Source organism: Hevea brasiliensis, chromosome 1 (assembly GCF_030052815.1).
Source record: "Hevea brasiliensis isolate MT/VB/25A 57/8 chromosome 1, ASM3005281v1, whole genome shotgun sequence".
Classification (NCBI taxonomy): domain Eukaryota; kingdom Viridiplantae; phylum Streptophyta; class Magnoliopsida; order Malpighiales; family Euphorbiaceae; genus Hevea; species Hevea brasiliensis.
In genome coordinates, this window is record NC_079493.1 from 33,368,352 (window position 1) to 33,390,569 (window position 22,218).

Below are 22,218 nucleotides of genomic sequence, written 5' to 3' on the forward strand. Positions count from 1 at the left end.
CTGCTCCAGTGACCAGTGTTGTCCGGACAGCTAGGATGCCTAGAACTACACTTCGATATGTGTGAGGAGACATAAAATAATGAAATACAAGAAAAGAAAATACAAGAAAAACAAAGGAAAAATCATAGCAAAGAAATGTAACCGAGTTAAGTGAACCGGGAAACCTAGCGATGGGTGACCGCACCGGGAAGTCACGGCGTGGACCGTTGACTGGCCCTGGACTGCGGGGAACCCTGGAAAACATTTTTAGGACTTTAATAGAACCTTATTGAAGAATAAATATCATTAGAAAGATCAAAGAAAAATTAAATAATTAGTACAAAGAAAAGTGAGAAATCGAAAAACAGACAAAACCTTAATACCGAAAAATCAGGAATGCCACCTGAACAGGGGCATTATGGTCATTTGACATCCCGAAGTGTCTTTTGACCTAAATGTCCATTAAAAATAAATAATATTACACTTAGAAAATGAAATAAAAAATTAATTTGGTGGTACCTAAAGTAAATAGCTAAAATCAAGGGTTTAATGTGGGATTAAATGAAAGTTTAGCTTAAAATATGATTAAAATTGTGAGTGGACCACTAATGCATAAAATAAACATATAATAGGGCAGCTGTAACTCCACTAAATCAGCTGAACTTCATCTTCCTCAAAGTGATCTCAACATTGCCGTGAATGAAGGTGAGAGGAAAAACCATGGCCATTTCTCATGCAAGCTCTCTTAACTCTCCATTTTCAACTCCAATCTCTTAAGTTCCTTCATGAAACTTTGTCTACTCATCACAAGGAAGAGTTTGATACTAAATTTGAGAAGTTTAAGCAAGGTTTAACAAACTCCAAGCATAAGGTAAGTTCATAATTTTGAAGATAGCTTTGTTAAGTTTTGTGTGCATGTTATGGGTGTTGGTTTTGTGAAGGAAATTTTGAAGTTTAAATAGTTATTGAGATAGCCATTTTTGGGCAGCCTTGGGGACACTTGAATAAATGTGTATATTCATGGGAGTGTTGGCAGAATTGTGGCATTAAGGAATGAAGGATATGTGTATGAAATTATTGTGTAAAGTGTATGTGAGAATTAGTGGTGTTTAGGTGTGTATGTAATGGTATTGAGATATTGTAAATGTGAATTATATTTGGTGTGTTGAGGGTAATGGTAATCTGCCCAAAATAATGTTAATGTAAAGTAGATTATACTGTGGTTAATGTACCAAAACAGATTAGTAGGGAAGTGAACCAAATTGCAAGGTATATGTGTGTTTGAAGTGGGGTGTGAAATGCATATTGAGGGCAGTGTACATTTTAGCCCATAACCTGAAATGTGTAACCTCAATTGGTATGAGACCAATTTGAGGTGAAACTAGGCACAAAATGTTCCAACTTTCATTGAGAAACCATACCAAAATTCTGCTTGCAAGTTGATGTGAAAAATGACCAATTCGGATTAGGTACACTTGAGACCTAAAAACTGACCATTTGGGCAGCAGTGAGTATTTAGGCCATAACTCACTCAAAACAGGTCCAATTGACCTGAAATTTTAACCATGAATAGTTAAGACCCATACCTACAAGTCTTATGAAGACACCAAAGCCCAGAAATGACCATAAGCAAGTCAAACAACTTGCACAAGTTCGGGTCCAAAAACTGGCCGAACCAAAGTTGACCAAATTGACCAAAAAAATGACCTAATTGATGCCATTTGACCAGCAATAGTATAATGACCATAACTTGGTCTACTTAACTCAGATTGACCTGAAATTTTGCCCCGCGTGCAATAAGACCTAGATCTACAAGTTTGTAGTTTCGACCGAGACTCGAAAACCGAGGGAACTAGATCGTCCGGTTAGGTCAAACCAGTGTCCCGGAATCCAGCAATTTGCATTAAAGTGCACTAAGCAAGGAAATGACTTTGGTAAAACATACCAAACCTAAAACCCTATCGAATGTGACATATTAACGACACTAAAACCTAATTTACCTAAAACGCAACGAGGGTCGGTATATTAGGTGATTAAGTGAATAATTGAGTTCAGTGCATTATTTACCAAACACCATCGATAGAGACAATTTAATTTGGTACTGAAACACTTCGGATTGTGTTTCTCAGTTAACAAGGACTCAGCAAAAGGGAAGGAAACACTGAGTCGGACGAGGGGCAGTCATCGAGGTTTGTGCACAACAACTATTTCTCTTGAATTTTTCAATTGAAATAAATATTGACTATTTGTATATTATTGTTTGAAATTGTGGAAATGTGTTTGATGGACACTTATTGATTGAAAAACATTGTGAATGGTTTGAAACTGTGAAAAATTGTTTGAATGATATTGATGGATACTTATTGATTGAAAAGCACGTAAATGGTTTTGTGGAAATTGAAGTGAATTACAATTGTGTTGCCATTTTGTGAATGAAATTATAACTTTGGAAATTTATTGGATTCTTATGGATCATTTGAATAAAATGTTTGGAATTGTTTTGACTCACAATTGGCATGACACTGATACTATGTTCCTCCTCCATTAATGGGGTGAGTGTGATTATTCCTCCCTCTTTGACTTATCAGTCTGGGGTGAGTATGATTATGTTCCTCCCTCTTTGACTTCTGAGTCTGAGGTGAGTGTGGATGAGTACTCATTAGATAGCTAGCTTCCTCCCTCATTGATTTCGATTATTGGGGTGAGTATGTCTTGTCGTGGTGTACAACACGGCATATATGGAAAAAAATTGTGTCATGACCTAAATTGTGTTATTGATTGGCAACATTGTATTGTGCAATTATTTGATCGAATGGTGTTATTGATTTGCAAAACGATATTATTCAGTTATTTGATCAATTGTGTTATTGATTTGCAAAACGATATTATTCTGTTATTTGATCAATTGTGTTATTGATTTGCAAAACGATATTATTCAGTTATTTGATTGAATTGTGTTATTGATTTGCAAAATGATATTATTCAGTTATTTGATTGAATTGTGTTATTGATTTGCAAAAAGGTATTATTCAGTTATTTGATCAAATTGTGCATGAATTGGCAATACGGTATTCTTAAACTATTTGACTAAATTGGGTTATTATGAATTTTGATAATTTGTGAATTGGAGTTTAAATTTCTTATGACATTCATTGTCTTGAATTTAACTATGGTTTTAAGTATCCACTATTGATATGATTTATGAATTGTGAATTAAAATTGTATTCTGTTAATGTTGTGCACCACTGAGACATTGTCTCAAATGATAGCTTTATTCTTTATGCCGCAGTAGAGAGACAGAGCAGTGGCAGACTAGGCTGCTAATACATCCAGTGAGGGATTACCTGGTATAATGAGTATACCAATATTTTGCATTTTGTACTGTAATGTATGACACTGTATGTACATTTTATTTTTGGTTTTGAGCAGTTGTAAATTCAAATTGTACCTTGAAGTTGTAAATTTATTATGAGTTATTTGACTTATAAAAATTGTATTATATTTCCTTATCTCAGACTTTGAAAAATTTCTATGGAATTGAGTTGAGAAATGTGTTGTATTGAGAAAAATGTTGGAGTTGAGATTTGGAAAATAATTGAAGTGCTTTTTACATGTTTTCTTAAGAACTGTTTTGTACAAAATACAAATGGAACATTCAAAAAAATTTTAAAGATATTACAAATAAATCAAAAGAGTTAGTTGTTACACTTGATTCACCAAAGTCTTTAACACTGTAAATAGTGCTCACCATCGTAAAAGAAGTAAGAAAAGTTTTTAAAATCCCTTGTAGTGTATTTAATGGGTTATCGATGAAGCGGAGTTGGTAATTCATCGTATACTACGGGATCATGTCATGCCTTACAGAGGGGTAGGGTGTGACATGTTTTAGTGGTATCAGAGCAAAGTTTTTAAATTCTGTTTTCACTTGTTACTTGAATATTCTTTCTTCACAGTACAACTGCTCAATATCATTGTTTGATACATACAGTACATTACATTATAAATATGCACTAACGGGAGGAAATCTCCTTGTATTATTGTACAGGAGGTCTAGAATCCTCGCATTGACTATGGAAGAGGGTGATCGTTTAGTCGATCAATCTATAGAGGCTGAGGTGCAAAGGGATGCCCCAGCCGTACATAATGTTAGTGGTTCAAAGACACAGCCCCTCTGATCAAGATTTCTGCTTTCGATTCGCTCGTGACAGACGCAATGTCCCAACAAATGGTGGTAATGTGCCTACTCAAGTCCCAATCTGAGACACGATGGTGCAACCACGATCTTACGCAAGGCGAGATGATAAATTGATGAAATATGGGGCTACAGAGTTCAAGGGGACAGTAGATCCTCTAGAAGCTGAACAGTGGTTAGAGAGGATGGATAGAGTATTCAAGAAACTGCATTGTACAGAGGAGCTCAGATTTGAATACTCAGTATCTTTGCTACAGGGGGATGCTTATGACTGGTGGAAAACCATTCCCCACGATGCAGTAGAACTGCAGTGCTAACATGGAATGACTTCCTCAGGGAATTCAGGCAAAAATATGTCCCTGATGCTTATGTAGACCAGAAGCTGCAAGAGTTCCTAAGTCTGAAACAGGGGGGCAGATCAGTGGCTGAATATGAAAGGGAATTTTTTCGCCTGAGCCATTATGCAGTAAGTCTACTTTCTACCAGTAGGGAGAGATGTAAGAGGTTTGAAACCGGCTTGAAGCCTAGTATCAGATTACAAGTGGTCGGATTCAAACATAACAACTTCTCTGAACTTATTTCTCAAGCACTAGAATTAGAAAGAATTGAATCTGAAGCGGCTCTTGAGAAAAAGAAATCGAGAGAAGCGAGAAAAAGAGGAAAGTCGATGAAACGAGTTCTAGTAGTCCCTCTTGGAAAGAGGAAAAACTTTGGGGGATACGACAGAGATAGTAAGAAGTCCGGTAGAGATAGATCTTTTGGACAGAAACCACCTCGATCCGATCAGCAAACTCAACAGAAACCCAGAAATGCGCTGTCAGATCGACTTTGTGAAACTTGTGGTAAACCACATAGTGGGCTATGTTATAGAGCCGTAGGAGCATGCTTTAACTGTGGAGAGACTGGTCATTTTGCTAGGGATTGTGTAAATCCAGGTCGTTCTGGATCATTTACTACACCAAAGGGATCAACCCAAGTTTCTACCCCAAATAGTTCACCATTAGTTAGTAGAGGCAAAGGTAGAGGTAGGGGTAGTACACCTAGAAGTTAGACTACTGTGAATCAGCCAAAACAGGGTGATGCTTCAACTAGAGTATACTCTATACGACAGAAAAGAGACTGAGACTTTTGACATCATTGCTGGTACTTTCTCAATTAGCAACTAAGATATATATATGTATTGTTTGACCTAGAGTTTGCATATTTTTATGTTAGTGTTAGAACTATATGTTCTGTTGTTATTCCTTTACAGGGGAATAAATTTTGATGCATTAGTGATTAGCCCTTAAAATAAGGATTGTGATAATAAGTGAAATTAGTTTTGGAAGAGTTTATCGGCGAAAAGTATTTTCTAACACACCATAAATTATAAAGCTAATTGGCGAGCCTACTTAATGTAAGGCAAGAGGACGTAAAAGTAAGATGCAGTAATGGAATTACTCTAGATGAGGGCAAGGAGGTTCTTGTTAGAAATTGCTAATGGATATTGTAACTGAATAAGATTCGAATATCGTGAATTCAAAAGAATAAAAGATAGCAAAGTTTGATCTATTGGGATGTATCGTAGTAACTATGCAATGTTCTTGATGTTTATCTTTGTAAGTCGCAGATTCTGATCGACTTGAGATTATTGTGTAGAGCTACGTACTACCCGATAGTACACCTAGCTGAGAATAGTTGCCAACGGCATCTGTTTTGGTATAGTTATGCCAGGACAGAATTTTATTGTTGGAATTAAGTTGAAAATCCTACTTAGAGATCTAAAACTCCAAAAGTTAGAATATCGAAAGGTTATAGTTCAGTACAAAAGGAAGTAAGTTATATAATATTGTGAGATAAAAGAGTTATGAAAGTAGAGAATTGAACAGTTGATTCATGTGTAACAAAGAAATATTACGAATGTGAGGAAGACTATGGACTAGAATGGTCAGAGGACCAATGACTGATGAATGATTCTAACATGACCTCAAGGGTCATTCAAGAAGGAACGTGAACCGAAATATTAGACAACACAATAGTAAGAGGAGATTGGTGTTATCCAAACAAAGTAAACATTATATTAGATTGTTAAAAGTCTTATACAAATTTGAGAAAAAGAAGATTATACGATCATATAGAAAGGAGAAATAAACGTATGACTATTGTAAGATGGCTACTGGGTAAAAATTTCGTGGACGAAATTTATTTAAGGGGGGGAGAATTGTAACACCCCTAAGTTCGGTAGTGCGTTCTCATCGCTCCAGTGACAGATGTTGTCCGGACAGCTAGGATGCCTAGAACTACACTTCGATATGTGTGAGGAGACATAAAATAATGAAATACAAGAAAAGAAAATACAAGAAAAACAAAGGAAAAATCATAGCAAAGAAATGTAACCGAGTTAAGTGAACCGGGAAACCTAGCGATGGGTGACCGCACCGGGAAGTCACGGCGTGGACCGTTGACTGGCCCTGGATTGCGGGGAACCCTGGAAAACATTTTTAGGACTTTAATAGAACCTTATTGAAGAATAAATATCATTAGAAAGATCAAAGAAAAATTAAATAATTAGTACAAAGAAAAGTGAGAAATCGAAAAACAGACAAAATCGGGAATGCCACCTGAACAGGGGCATTATGGTCATTTGACATCCCGAAGTGTCTTTTGACCTAAATGTCCATTAAAAATAAATAATATTACACTTAGAAAATGAAATAAAAAATTAATTTGGTGGTACCTAAAGTAAATAGCTAAAATCAAGGGTTTAATGTGGGATTAAATGAAAGTTTAGCTTAAAATATGATTAAAATTGTGAGTGGACCACTAATGCATAAAATAAACATATAATAGGGCAGCTGTAACTCCACTAAATCAGCTGAACTTCATCTTCCTCAAAGTGATCTCAACATTGCCGTGAATGAAGGTGAGAGGAAAAACCATGGCCATTTCTCATGCAAGCTCTCTTAACTCTCCATTTTCAACTCCAATCTCTTAAGTTCCTTCATGAAACTTTGTCTACTCATCACAAGGAAGAGTTTGATACTAAATTTGAGAAGTTTAAGCAAGGTTTAACAAACTCCAAGCATAAGGTAAGTTCATAATTTTGAAGATAGCTTTGTTAAGTTTTGTGTGCATGTTATGGGTGTTGGTTTTGTGAAGGAAATTTTGAAGTTTAAATAGTTATTGAGATAGCCATTTTTGGGCAGCCTTGGGGACACTTGAATAAATGTGTATATTCATGGGAGTGTTGGCAGAATTGTGGCATTAAGGAATGAAGGATATGTGTATGAAATTATTGTGTAAAGTGTATGTGAGAATTAGTGGTGTTTAGGTGTGTATGTAATGGTATTGAGATATTGTAAATGTGAATTATATTTGGTGTGTTGAGGGTAATGGTAATCTGCCCAAAATAATGTTAATGTAAAGTAGATTATACTGTGGTTAATGTACCAAAACAGATTAGTAGGGAAGTGAACCAAATTGCAAGGTATATGTGTGTTTGAAGTGGGGTGTGAAATGCATATTGAGGGCAGTGTACATTTTAGCCCATAACCTGAAATGTGTAACCTCAATTGGTATGAGACCAATTTGAGGTGAAACTAGGCACAAAATGTGCCAACTTTCATTGAGAAACCATACCAAAATTCTGCTTGCAAGTTGATGTGAAAAATGACCAATTCGGATTAGGTACACTTGAGACCTAAAAACTGACCATTTGGGCAGCAGTGAGTATTTAGGCCATAACTCACTCAAAACAGGTCCAATTGACCTGAAATTTTAACCATGAATAGTTAAGACCCATACCTACAAGTCTTATGAAGACACCAAAGCCCAGAAATGACCATAAGCAAGTCAAACAACTTGCAGAAGTTCGGGTCCAAAACTGGCCGAACCAAAGTTGACCAAATTGACCAAAAAAATGACCTAATTGATGCCATTTGACCAGCAATAGTATAATGACCATAACTTGGTCTACTTAACTCAGATTGACCTGAAATTTTGCCCCGCGTGCAATAAGACCTAGATCTACAAGTTTGTAGTTTCGACCGAGACTCGAAAACCAAGGAAACTAGATCGTCCGGTTAGGTCAAACCAGTGTCCCTAATCCAAAGAATTTGCATTAAAGTGCACTAAGCAAGGAAATGACTTTGGTAAAACATACCAAACCTAAAACCCTATCGAATGTGACATATTAATGACACTAAAACCTAATTTACCTAAGCATAGCGAGGGTCGGTATATTAGGTGATTAAGTGAATAATTGAGTTCAGTGCATTATTTACCAAACACCATCGATAGAGACAATTTAATTTGGTACTGAAACACTTCGGATTGTGTTTCTCAGTTAACAAGGACTCAGCAAAAGGGAAGGAAACACTGAGTCGGACCGAGGGGACGATCATCGAGGTTTGTGCACAACAACTATTTCTCTTGAATTTTTCAATTGAAATAAATATTGACTATTTGTATATTATTGTTTTAAATTGTGGAAATGTGTTTGATGGACACTTATTGATTGAAAAACATTGTGAATGGTTTGAAAGCAGAAAAATTGTTTGAATGATATTGATGGATACTTATTGATTGAAAAGCAATGTCAATGGTTTTTGTGGAAATTGAAGTGAATTACGAATTGTGTTGCCATTTTGTGAATGAAATTATAACTTTGGAAATTTATTGGATTCTTACGGATCATTTGAATAAAATGTTTGGAATTGTTTTGACTCACAATTGGCATGACACTGATACTATGTTCCTCCTCCATTAATGGGGTGAGTGTGATTATTCCTCCCTCTTTGACTTATCAGTCTGGGGTGAGTATGATTATGTTCCTCCCTCTTTGACTTCCCAGTCTGAGGTGAGTGTGGATGAGTACTCATTAGATAGCTAGCTTCCTCCCTCATTGATTTCGATTATTGGGGTGAGTATGTCTTGTCGTGGTGTACAACACGGCATATATGGAAAAAATTGTGTCATGGCCTAAATTGTGTTATTGATTGGCAACATTGTATTGTGCAATTATTTGATCGAATGGTGTTAGTGATTTGCAAAAGCGATATTATTCGATTATTTGATCAATTGTGTTATTGATTTGCAAAGCGATATTATTGATTATTTGATTGAATTGTGTTATTGATTTGCAAAATGATATTATTCAGTTATTTGATTGAATTGTGTTATTGATTTGCAAAAAGGTATTATTCAGTTATTTGATCAAATTGTGCATGAATTGGCAATACGGTATTCTTAAACTATTTGACTAAATTGTGTTATTATGAATTTTGATAATTTGTGAATTGGAGTTTAAATTTCTTATGACATTCATTGTCTTGAATTTAACTATGGTTTTAAGTATCCACTATTGATATGATTTATGAATTGTGAATTAAAATTGTATTCATTAATGTTGTGCACCATCGAGACATTGTCTCGTGATAGCTTTATTCTTTGTCGCAGTAGAGAGAGCAGGAGCGGCAGACTAGGCTGCTAATACATCCAGTGAGGGATTACCTGGTATAATGAGTATACCAATATTTTGCATTTTGTACTGTAATGTATGACACTGTATGTACATTTTATTTTTGGTTTTGAGCAGTTGTAAATTCAAATTGTACCTTGAAGTTGTAAATTTATTATGAGTTATTTGACTTATAAAAATTGTATTATATTTCCTTATCTCAGACTTTGAAAAATTTCTATGGAATTGAGTTGAGAAATGTGTTGTATTGAGAAAAATGTTGGAGTTGAGATTTGGAAAATAATTGAAGTGCTTTCTGAGGTTTTCAAGAACTGCTTTGTCCAAAATACAAATGGCACCTTGCCAAAATTTTCTGAGATATTCCAAATAAATCAAATGAGTTAGTTGTTTCACTTGATTCACAAAAGTCTTTAACAACTATAAATAGTGCTCACCACTGTAAAAGAAGTAAGAAAAGTTTTTAAAATCCCTTGTAGTGTATTTAATGGGTTATCAGTAGACGGAGTTGGTAATTCATCAGGTATACTACGGGATCATGTCATGCCTTACAGAGGGGTAGGGTGTGACATTAAGTGTTCATTAAGTCATTTAGGTGAATTACCATTCCTATTCTAAGTAATTCATGAATATTTCATGGATTTCAAACTTCATATCTTAATTTCCTCTAGCAATTTAGTTCTTGCATTTTGTGTTATTGTATTTACTATTCACATTATTATTCATGCAAATTTTGACTATTTAATAAATAATAGGATTACTAATTCTAAATTCATAATAATACTACATTTTGGGTTATACACTTATTGGCACTAGTTGCCAATTACAATTCAAAGTTCCCTAGATTATTTCCAAAATTTTAGTTTTGGTCACTTAAGTTTACTATTCTATTGGACCTATCTATAGTGGGAATTTGGCTAAACTTCTTTCATCAAAGTTGTTCCTTAATGTCTCTACTTTAATTCCCTTTTTGAATCACTCCATTTAGAGTTTTGTAGCTCAAGTTATGGCATTTTTACCATAACTGGCTGGATTGATCATTGTCCAGTATTTTTGGGCAATTCTGGTTTTAGTAGTTTTGATGAGCTAATTTTGGTTAGCAATTTGAATAGGTTATGGTCAGAATTTGGGTTTCTATTCTTCATGAAAGTTGTTCTAATATGTCTAAGCTTTCCATGGATTCAAGAATCAGGTCATTTGGACCTCTCTACACAAAGCTATGGCCATTTGAATAAACACTGTTCATATGGTCAGTTTTCCAGGTCCAAATTTTGGACACCCGGATTCAAGCAAATTTTAGGGCAAGTTATGGTTAGTTTTTGGGCAAGCTTTCTTCATGAAATTTTTAGCATTATGTCTAAGGTTTAATCTCTAATTAGTCTCACATCAATTGGAGTTATTTAACTCTACTTATAGTCATTCAAACCTACTGGACTCAAGGGTCCAGAATCTATCTCAACACACAACATCACACCCATTCAACAATTTGGTCATCTCATCAATTCATATCAACAATTGGGTGCCAAATTAACTTAATTTAGGCATAATTAAATCAGTTAGAACACAACAATTAAAATTCCCAAATTTAGCAAACCCTAAATTATTTTGGTATAACTTCAAAATCCAAGGGATTTAATAGCACTAACTTTGTTCCTTAGCTTCCAACAACCTTCAATCACTCTTCAATTGACTCAAACTTCACTTCCTCTTGTTAAACCACTTCTTGGCAGAATTCTTGCTTGAGATTTTGGTTTGTTTTCTTCACTTCAAGGATGGATATGAAGGTTTCTCTAAGTTTCTAACAAAGTAAATGAAGATAGGTAAGTGTTTGGGAGGTTGGATGATGGTGTATGGTGGAAGAAAGGAATTTTGAGAGAAAGTAAAGGGAAAGCATATGGACGGGAAACTAAGGAAGAACATGGCAAAAATTTTGATCAATTATTGATATATATTAATTTAATATTCAATGGCATATTTATAAATAAGTGGAAATGGCAATTTTGTAATTATTTTAAAGTTTATAATCATTAGAATTTGACTTTTCAATAATTATATTTAATTTTTATAATTTCAATTAATTAAATTAATCTAGCTTCATTAAATTAATAATCCTTATTTTTTATCAATATTAGATCCTCAAATTTAAGTGATTAAATTTTGCTCTTATCTAGTTTATGCCCGTCTCTTCTATAATACCCGATAACTCCTTATCTTTCCTTACTTTGTGCTTATTTCTTTTCATTTTCTTGACTTATAAATTCATAGAAATTCCTTTAATTAAGTCATAAATAATTATTTCATAGGGTTCCCCATGGTCTAGGGTTGTCAACTATTTTCACAGTCGCTTCAGCTCATTTAACCTATCACAGGAGCTTCGGCTCATTTAACCTATCTCCATTTCATTTCTTTTAATTTTTCCTTAATTTTTCTTGTCATTATTTAGGTTATTTATGACTTATCACTCTAGTTTAAATGTAGTTTCAGACATTCTGGCTGTCTGAACAGACATTAGTCATCGGAACAGTAGAACATACAGATTATCTTAAGTAAAGATGTCACAGTTACACGGGTTTTTGGATGGTACATAGGGTCCTTTACACGACTTGTGTACTGAGACTTTTCTATGACTCCTTTAATTCTTACCGAGCAGAAGGTTACACAGGTCCTTCGCTGTGATTACATGACCCATGTCAAGTGTATCAGCAACTTGCGTTACTTTTAAGTCCTCCTAAGCTTTTTTACTTCACTCCTATGCTTTCGATTTCCTTCAGAACACCTAAAAAGATGCAGAAAATATGAAATTTAGAGAAGATTAACTAAATTAACAAAAACTAATGAAACTAACAAATATGTATGCAATTATCTACTTAAATGCCATGAAATATAGTACAATTGTGCCCAAAAACATCTATATAGTACAAGTATATCAAGTTTATAATGATCAAGAGAACCAAGACAAGGGAGTTACCCTTTCCAAGCCCAAGATTAAAAAGTTGAAGTGAAACATTTTCTTGGGCGACAATATTCATTAGCCACCATTTCAATTCAGTCGTAATGATATCGGAGCATGGTATTAATGAGTGTTCGCCTGGCTCTTTAGCTCCTTAACCACTACCATCTCATCCTGATTAAGGACGATATTCTCCTAGGGTCTCTCGACCAAGTAGTTCTAACTTTTTGGAATGCTTTCAAAGCCATGGGGATTTCAGCTCCATAGAATAAGGAACCGATCTTTCTAGTTCTTTAAGGAGGAGGGGAGTTTGGTGAAGAGCTCGCAGTTTGACTTCGTTTAGAAGAACCAATACTCATCATTCTTCAGTTTTGCAAAGTGGTGTAGCTCGATAAACATTATCACCGTGGGCTCTTAACCTTTAGCTTGGCACAAACCCAAAAGCAACTAGAGTTTGCCACGAGTTCATGTTTAGTTAAGTTATGCAGACGTGATGATAGCTCAATACATCCCTATAGAACTACTCCAAGGGAAATTGCATCCTGGCTTTTGGTTGTTTCTCTTATACAATGATCTAATCTCCCTCCTCAAAAAAGTGATCGGCTTAGAGATCCCCATGGCATCTGATGAGCTCATGCGCATTGGTCGAGAGGTTGAACTTCTGATTTATTTGTGCTAGTTTAGAATGCCTCAGAACCAATGTCACTTCATCCACTGGCAGAGATTCCTTCTTAGGGTTCAGAGCCTATTCTTAGCTAGGCTCGACGAGCTTATTTGAGATTGGTTCAGTCGGCATCTCAAACTCATTTTGCTCACTTGTTCTCGCTTTCTCCTCCTCATTGGATGTCTAAGAAACATTAACTAATGGTGGACTTGCCGCTCTCTGAACGTCACCACTGTTCATTTTTTGGTGAAATAAGAAAAATAATAAATGAGAATAAAAAATTGAGAACTATACCTTTGCCAAAATAAAACCACGTCGCCAGAGAATGAAAGCTTGAGAGAAAACTCACCGTAGAGATTTGAGAGAAAGCACAAAGTGTGAAATGATAGCCCTTCTCAAATTTATATGTAGCCCTGTACATTAATGGTTATGAAGTTTGAGGCTATGTCTCGAATAAATACACATTTAATGCTTTCTCAATTTCCTAGATTGATCTTGACAGGGGATTGATGATAAAAAAATCAGCCAAGATAGAGCTCACCCAATTAAGTTCAGATTCAAATGAGGCTAATGCTTCTGATCTTAACTAATAGAAGGCCTAGCTCTAGGAAATTTAAACCATGGCCAACCATAGTAGGATCAGATAAAGAGATTGGATAAAGAAAGATCAGATGAAGAAGGTTCATAATAAAGCGATCAGGTAAGGAAATCTAATAAAGAGATCGGATAAAGAAGGATTGGATGGAGGAAACCAAAAGGAGATTGGATTAGGAAACCAAATAAAGTCGGACAAAGAGATCAAATAAGGATCAGGTAAAAAGGTTAGGTGAGGCAGAATTTTAGAAACAGACCACTTTGCCATTGCATCATAGCCGTTGATTTTATAGATCAAGTTTTCACCATCATATTTTAGTTAGTTAAAGCACTCTGGTACTCCTCAATCCTCACCATTGATCATACTTGTAAGGATAAATCTCGGAGCCTTGGATCAAAAGTAATAGAGACAAATTTGATACTTTTTAACCTAAACCCTTGATCTAGCCTGGAAGGTACAATTCCCAACCTTTGGATCAAAAAAGAAAAGGACAAAAGAGTCATGAGTTGATCTCTACCTTTGATTTTCGATCTCTTTAATTCCTGACCCTCAAATTTTGTCCTTTTAAATCACAAACCTTCCTTTTTCCATCTTGAATCCTGACCCTCCATTTTAGGGCTTCCATTCACTATAAATACCAGAAGTGTTACTATTAAAGGGGTCCTTTTTGAAAGTCTAGAAAGTATAAGGGAAGAGAATAGAGAGTCTTTATAAATGTCAGTTTTTTAAAGAATCTTCACACCAAAACAACAGTTCTTAGAATCTTCACATATCACATTGAAAATCTCATTCCAAAAGTACTTTAGCTCGTCAATTCAAAAATATTGATTTAATAATTATGTAGCTCCATTTTCTTTGTAAGCACTAGACATCAGAGCCCACTTCTCCCTGTCACTATTAAAGCTCATTGCAGGTAAAAAAAAATTAAAAAAAAAAACTTCTGTGGATGTTTACATGTTTTCCTTAAAATGGGTATAACTAGGTCACATGCAAACACCTTGGGCCCTGTATAAGCTAGAATCCAAATTCTCTTTATCATTTTGCTTTTTCGGCCTTTACGAGACATATTATGTAGTATGTTATTCTATTGAACTTTTAAGAGAATAAAGTTAAGATCGACAATGGTTGAAATACTTGCTCTGCATATATTACATTTTTTGCATCTTTGTTGAAATGTTTTTTTGTTATGTTTTTGTTGAAATATTTTTACTCCATAAATATTACATTATTGTTTGAAATATTGTTTTTATTTATCTTGTGAACGCTACTTCATTTTGATATTGTGAGTATTATCATCATTCTTTAGAAAGAGTTCGGATATAATAAAAGGAGCTTGTAATGCCCTTTACTCGATCTATAGTGTAGCTGAACAAGGCGTGCCACATTCGGTGCCGGAGCACCCTATCTTGTCTTGTCATGTACATTATTAATTTAAATTCTATTTATTCATATTATCCTATGTGTTGATTTTTTTTTTATCACATTTTATTTTTGTAGAGACCCGAACAGAGTCTCTTCTGTTTTATTAGCGTTTGGCGGTTTCCACTATTCGCTTGTTAAAACAATTTCATATCATACTATAATTTCAATATCATATCTAAATCATCATATCTGGTCTTTTCATCATTAGCTCATATCATATGTCATACCATTCATTCATGTAAAATACCTTTCATCATTTATAAAATTCATATACAACAATTTACAATTTATATTATAATCCTAAAATGAATTACATCTTTTACTTATGTACAATGAATAAAAAGCACAAAACATGTAACCATGGGCCTTACCAAGTGCACAGCTGAGGTGACTTCAAATCTAATATAGATCTGGTCAAACTTTCTATCAGAGCACTGCTGTTGCTGCTGGGTCTCCAGTACCTACGTGATGGAAAAACTAACGCGCTAAGCATAATGCTTAGTGGTGCATAAAATAAATGGAAATATACTAAATAATAATAATACATATTCTGATGTGTAGAATCATTACAATGTGTATTTCTATTATTTATGAGTTATTTCATAATTTTGGTTGCTCCATAGGAGCATATTAGTTTACTGGGATCTTTTCATGTAATTATTTAATTTTAAAGCTTATTACTCATATTTGTGCTCAAGTAACCTATGACAGACTGTTCAGACTGGATACACGAGAATACACTAGTTAGACACCCTGTGTGCATACCAAGTGTACATCATGTCATGTCAGGCACAAGGCCAGCGAGCAAGCATAAAGCCATAAATCATGTCATGTCAGGCATAAAAGCCAGTAATTATATCATGTCAGACATGAAGCTAGAAGAATAATTATATTAGAAATATATTGTCTATCAATAATCATTCATATAAGCAGTACTGCAATCTGTAGTCCCTAATTAGTATACCAATCGATCCAACCTCTGCACATAAGTCTAGGAATACATTGGGCAATTCAGTGCCATTATATTATTTTATGCACTATTCAAGGTTACTAATCATTGGTACTATCCATGGGTACCATTCATTCCATTTTTGTGATGGGAATATAGGTCCCACCTATATATTCATATCACTTTTATGTTTAGCAAATCATTTAGGTTACTTCCATACCATATAACAAGTGACTCCATGAACCTTTCTTTAGGTCCAGAAATGATGTCTTAACTTCACCTAGCAAATTGGTTAAGATGTAAACACTGTTTGGCCACCCTTCCTTCATGGAAGTTGTTCCTCTATGTCTTATCTTTATTTTTCTTTTTCAATCATATCATTTGCAATTTTAGAACTCAAGTTATGGTTAATTTACCAAGACTGGTCTACTGATCATTTATTGTTCCAGAACCAAGCAGGTTCTAGAATCCCAAATTTATCCACCAATTTGGACATTTTACACTCATATTTAGGCCTAATGTCCTCCATATGAGTTGTTCTCCTGTATCTTAGGGTCACTTAAGTTCAAGAATTATTAAGTTTCAGGTTGTGTAGGGTGACTTATGGCCAATTAACTGACTTGGACTCATGAACCCTATACATTCAGGATTTCAGGTTTAGATCAGTGTTTATAATTCCCATTTTAGGGTCCTTACACTCAAAATTTGAATAAAGTTCCTAAACCAGAGTTGGAGTCCTATTTCTTAAGTTTCTAGAATAGTTTGGCTCATCCCAATTGAAGCTTCCTAGTGGGATTTATGATTTAACTACTGTCCAGGGGTCAAATGGCATTTTGGTTCAAGTTTAGGAAATCTAGGATTGGAAGTACTAACTTATCCTAGCAAATTGTCCAAGTTCCATTAGGTTCTGGGTTTTAGTCAAAACATCAAAATTGTATTTCTAGGTCTTATGGAGATTTTAGCTTTGGAATCACTTCATTTTCAGTTTTTTGGACTGAGTTATGGCATTTTTGCCAAAACTGGTCGGGTAGGTCAAAGTCCAGAATATCTGGTCAGTTTTGGTTCTGGTCAGAATTGTTGACCTAAATTTTTCTAGCAAATTGATTGGGTTAAAGTCAGAATTAGGCTTTGTATTCCTCATGAGAAATGTTCTCCTATGTCTACCCATTCCAATGGTTTAAGAATCAAGTCATTTTGACCTTCCTAGAGTGAGTTATGCCCATTTGAATATTTACTGTTTATATGGTCATTTTTCCAGGTCCAGCATGTGGTTACCCGGATTCAAGCTAATTTTAGGTCATGTTAGGTTCAGTTTCTGGGTAGGGTCTCTGCATGAAAAATGTGGCTTTATGTCCTAAGTTTCATTTCTAATTGGCCTCATACTAATTGGAGCAATGTGGCTCTATTTATGGTCACATAACCACACTAGACTCAAGGTCTAGAATATTAAGGATAGATGACAGCCATGATTTTCTATTTTAAATTAGTCAATTCTAATCCCATTTGTTATGGGATTTCTATTATATCAATTCCTCTTATGCAGGGATTTAGTTTCATTATATATTTGCTAAAGATACTCATTGGACTCTATATATATGGAACAATAGAAATCAAATAAGTGTGCAGAAAAGATCAACCAGTTTCTGATTTGTTTTATGGTATCAGAGCCCATCTAGGTTTAAACACCATTTTTTTTATCTGCCATGGGCACCCAACCATCTTCCTCTTCCTCACTTTTGCCTCTCGCTCCACCTTCTGTTCATCATCAAATCACCATTAAACTCACTTCCTCTAATTATCTTCTCTGGAAAACCCAAATTATTCCTCTTCTATCTGGACATCAATTGATTCATCATATTGATGGATCCAAACCACCTCCTAAATATACTGACTGGTATATCAAGGACCAGAATGTGTTGGGTTGGCTTCTTAGCTCTCTGTCAAAATCTGTTCTTTCTCAGGTTGTTGGTGCCACTATTGCGCATTCTGCATGGACTCACTTACAAACCATTTATGCTTTTGGTTCTAGAGCACAGATTTGCACACTGAAAAATGCTCTTCATTCCTTGACTCATGACAACGATTCCATTGTGACGTACATGGATCGTGCCAAGTGGTTGTTTGATCAACTGGCTGCCCTTGATGCTCCCATATCTGAAGATGATCTTATGGATCATATTTTGCATGGTCTTGGTCTAGAGTATAGACCTTTTACATGCAATATTGAAGCTAAATTATCTCCCACTTTCTTTGATGATCTATTTGGTTTACTTTTCTCTGAAGAACTACAACTCAAGAGTTCCACTGACACTCTTAATACTCTTGCCATTGCTCATTATACATCTCATCAAAATAACACTAGTGGAACACGAGGTAGAGGACGTGGAAACCAATGCGGCGGCTATAATTCTTCTTCTAGCCATGGTCGATCTGCTCCAGTTCACAATGATCCTTCTTCCCTTATTTGCTACAATTGTCGTGGTCAAGGTCACACCTCCAGACAATGTCCTAGCCCCAAATTCAATGACAATAACTCCAAACTAGTAGCTAATTACACCTCATCCCCCACTGCACCTCTAAAATCATGGGTCGTGGACACTGGAACAACCCATCACTTGACCTCTAAACTGGAGAACCTGGGCATTCACTCCAAATATTCAGGCATTATGAAGTCACTCTCACAAATGGTAAAAGCTTACCTATCACTCACATTAGTTCTAAAGCTATTTCTCTTAATTCTCATACTTTTTCATTAGATAATATTCTTCATGTTCCTTAATCTAATTCCAATTTATTATCTGTTTTATAATTCACTAACTCTAATGATGCTTCCATTGAATTTTTTCCCACTTAGTTTGTGATTAAGGATCTCCACACAAAGTAAGGACTTCACAAGGAACACATTAAAGATGGCCTTTATCAATTAGCTTCTATTCAAATTTCTCCAGTTTGCAATTCTGTCTCTTTGTCAACATGGCATGCTAGATTAGGCCATGCTTCTTTTCAAACAATTAATGAAGTATTATCCTTGAATAATTTGTCTGCAATTGCTAAGACTACTAATTCTTTATGTGAGACGTGTTGTGTTAGCAAATCTCATAAGTTGCCTTTTTCTAATTCTAGTTTTTCTACAAAAGAGCCATTAAAATTGATCTGTTTCAATTTATGGGGTCGAACACCCATTGCCTCCACTGATGGTTCTTTATACTATGTTATTTCTTTTTATCATTTTACCAAATACACATGGATCTATATCCTTTGCAACAAATCTGATGTCTTCAATACTTTTGTTAAATTCCAAGCTATTGTTCAAAATTTTTTTGGTAAATCCATTAAGCAATTTCAAAGTGACTGGGGAGGTGAATATCAAGCTTTAAAACAATATTTAGGTCAAAATGCCATTATCCAATGCAGCTTTTGCCCTCACACACCTGAACAGAATGGGTGTGCTGAATGCAAACATTGTCACATCACCAAAACAGCTCAAACATATTTATATCATTCCTCTGTACCACCAAAATATTGGGATCATGCTTTTGCCACAGCCGTTTACACTATTAATCAATTACCTACTCCTAAATTGAATAACAAATTGCCTTACCAAATGATTTTTCAACGTAACCCAGAATATGAGTTCTTATGTGTTTTTGGATGTTGTTGCTATCCTTGGCTCCGTCCTTATACTAAGAATAAACTTGAACCTTGCTCTACTAAATGTGTTTTCCTTGGTTATAGTCTTCTTCACAAAGGATACAAATGTTTGTCTCTATCCACCAATAAGATTTTTTACTCACGCCATGTTTTATTTGATGAACAAGTGTTCCAGTTCAAAGAGAGTGATGGGCAATCTTATATTCTCAGTCCACCACCATCCCCTTTCTTTACACTTGGACAACCCCTCACAAAGATAACTTCACCAGTTGTGGAACCTTAACCAGTGACATCACCTACACTACCACCACCAACGGTCATTACCCAAGATATTCCTCAACTTGCATTACCTCCACCTTCGCCAAACCCGCCAATTCCCTCCAATCCACCTCTTTCTCTTACTCAAAATCAGCACCCCATGGTCACTCAGTCTAAAACTGGCAGCCTCAAACCCAAAGCTAATCTCACTACTTCTTCCACTTTTATAGCTCCATCCACATACATTAAAGTAGCCAAGCATCAAGTTTGGCGACAAGCCATGTTGGAGGAAATTGAAGCGCTAATGTCTAATGGCACTTGGGATTTGGTATCGTGAACATAGGCCTCTAATGTGATCGATTGCAAGTGGATTTATTGAATTAAGACGAAGCCGAATGGTTCTATGGACTACTACAAGTCCAGACTTGTGGCCAAAGTGTAACGCCCCTATAATCAGTTGTGCATTCTACTATTTCAATGATCGGTGTCTGTCCGAACAGTTAGAATATCGAGAATTACACTCAAATGATATTGAGAAGACATAAAATGATGAAATATAAGGTAAGAAAATATAAGAAAAATTAAGAGAAAAATAAAAGAGATGAAGTGCAATTAGGTTAAATGAGCAAAAAACCGTAGCGATGGGTGACCGCACCAGGAAGTTACGGCGATGGCAATTGCCAACCCTAAGACTGTGGGGAACCCTCGAAATTTAATTTTGAGACATGATTAAAAGCCTAATGAGGTGTAATTGACATTATAAATTTCAATGAAAGTTTAGTAAGTCAGTGTAAATAAAAAAAAAAATTAAAGAAATCGGCAGATCAAGAAAAAGAAAAAAATCGGTGTTACCGAAAAATCAGGAATACAACCCGAATAGGGGCATTTTGGTCAATTAACACCCCGAGCTGACTTTTGACCTAAGTGTCCATGGAAAATAAGTAGTGTTGAATTTTGAAAATGCCATGAAAAATGAAAATTTATGTGTTGTATAAATAAAGAAAATTATGGGGTATAATGTTGAATAATTAAAAGTTTAACATTAACTTAATTTTTTAATTGTGTTAGTGGACCACTAAGCACTATATAAAGTATTAGAAACCAAAAATCTTCCACTAATATTCTGCACTTCATCTTCTCCACTTAACCTTCATAATTGCCAAATTCATTTCTCCCTAAAGTCCACCATTGTTGTCCACACCCCAAGCTCACTTCTCTCCATGATCAAGCTCCAATCTTGCAAGTGTCTTCACAAATTCTTGTCTATACATCTTGGACAGCATATTGGGAGCAAAAAGGGAAGGATTTGAAGAAGATTTAACAAGCTTCAACAATAGGTAAGTGTCCAAACTCCTTCCTTTCTTAAGTAAAGCTTGTGTGAAGCTTGAGATAAGTAAATTGATGAAAAAATTTTGAGGTTTTGATGAGTTATAGAGGTGCTCTATTTTTGGCAGCCATGGATATTGAAGAAGTTTGAGTTGTTTTCACTTGAATTTGATGGGTAATGAGGTTAATTAGAATGCTCAAATGTATAAGAGTTTGATTATTATATGTATAGTTTTAGTTGTGAGTTTGTGAATTGAAAATGGAAGCTTGATGTATATGTGTAAATTGAGCAGCCTTGTGATGCATGGTAGAGTGTTTAAATTCATGTAATTGTTTGGTGAATTATGTGCCAAGGATGGCAGAATGTGTATGTAATTATTGTTGGGAAATTAGATGTGTTAATGAGAGATATTCATGTGTATGTCTTGTTGAAATTGGACTTTGAAATTTTGAGTTGTAATTGATGTATTATGAATTGTTATATTCTGCCCAAGTTGACAAAAATGTGATGTGTTGAGTGGTTATGGTTTAGTACCAATTCAGAATTTGGTAGAGAAGTGGACTTATAACAAGGTTAATGTACAATTGATAGGTGTTTGAGCAAAATGTTTAAGGGCGGTATGTAATTAAGCTTATAACCCTAAATGTGTGACCCTAATTGGTAATGAGGCCAATTAGAGGTAAAACTAAGCACAAAATGTGCCAACTTTCATCTTAAAAGCATACCAAAATTCTGTCCGAAAAGTGACACTAAAACTGACCTAATCCGGAATTACA